This window comes from Haliaeetus leucocephalus, unplaced genomic scaffold (assembly GCF_000737465.1).
Source record: "Haliaeetus leucocephalus isolate CR32 unplaced genomic scaffold, Haliaeetus_leucocephalus-4.0 Scaffold92, whole genome shotgun sequence".
Lineage (NCBI taxonomy): Eukaryota > Metazoa > Chordata > Aves > Accipitriformes > Accipitridae > Haliaeetus > Haliaeetus leucocephalus.
This window is the reverse complement of record NW_010972528.1, coordinates 17,272,253-17,273,333: the sequence shown is the minus strand read 5'-3', so window position 1 is coordinate 17,273,333 and position 1,081 is coordinate 17,272,253.

Here is a 1,081-nt window from a genome sequence, read left to right as displayed (position 1 = left end):
AAAATACTACTAAAATGAGAGTTATAAAGCGTAGGGAGGAGAATGTTGCTTCTGAAGGTTATCCAAAAATTGCTAATAATCTTTTTTTCTCTGCTGCGCTGAACAGCAGAGACATTTTGGTGCAGCAGTTCTGTGTAACAATCACACAAGAACAATATCGTACAACTAATAATTTTACCGGCTGTTCTGGTAGGTCAGAGCTCCAATTAATTTGCAGCACTTGCTTACATTGGTATCAATTAAGAGACGGTCCCCATTAGCTCACGCAATTTCATACTCTTTGTCTGGAGTTCAGAGTTTACTCAGGAAATTTACTCGTTTGCAAATGTAGCACTTTGAATCCTCACGTCCAAGCAAACTATTTTATGGGGCTGGAGCCACATTTCCACAGCCATCTATCAAGCGGGCAAGTGAAATACTACATTTGTACATTCTGAAAAGCAATAACCTTTTCATTTAAAAATATTAGCACACATTTTTATGTCTCTCATAGGTGAGCATGTTAAATGATATACAGTACCACATTCATCTTGCTCAGGGAAAAAAACAAATACAGGGAATTGGGCTGTCCTGGGGGGATTTATGCTGCGAGCCTGGAAGTTTTGTTGATTCCGACGACGTGAAGAAATAGGAAAGCCAGCCCGAGTAGTTAAGTTGCACTAACTTTGTCGGGAATCGCAGTCCGTAAGATAAAGCTAGCAGATGTCCGCGGCTGCGCGTGTGCGGGTGTGTTTCGGGACCGTGCAGAAGTGTATTTTAATTTCGCTAGCGACGTTGGTAGCATTTTTTAGCTTTAGAGAATTGCCTCTAGGATCATCTCTAGCTGTAGCTATCTTCCTAAATTTGCAGTGTGCCCTACCGTTTTTAGCTGCAAGGAACAGTACATGCTGTATGACTTTCAGATGTTAGTACTGGCACTCGTACTGATAATGGCATAGTCAGAAGATGTTATCCATTCGTAAATCCACTAGCCAAGTACTATTTCCTCAGCAGAGATTCTTTGGCTATCGCAAATGATGATTTTCACAGTCGGTGAAAAATTACCCAGAGGCTTTCCCGCACCTACCCCGGAAAACCCCCC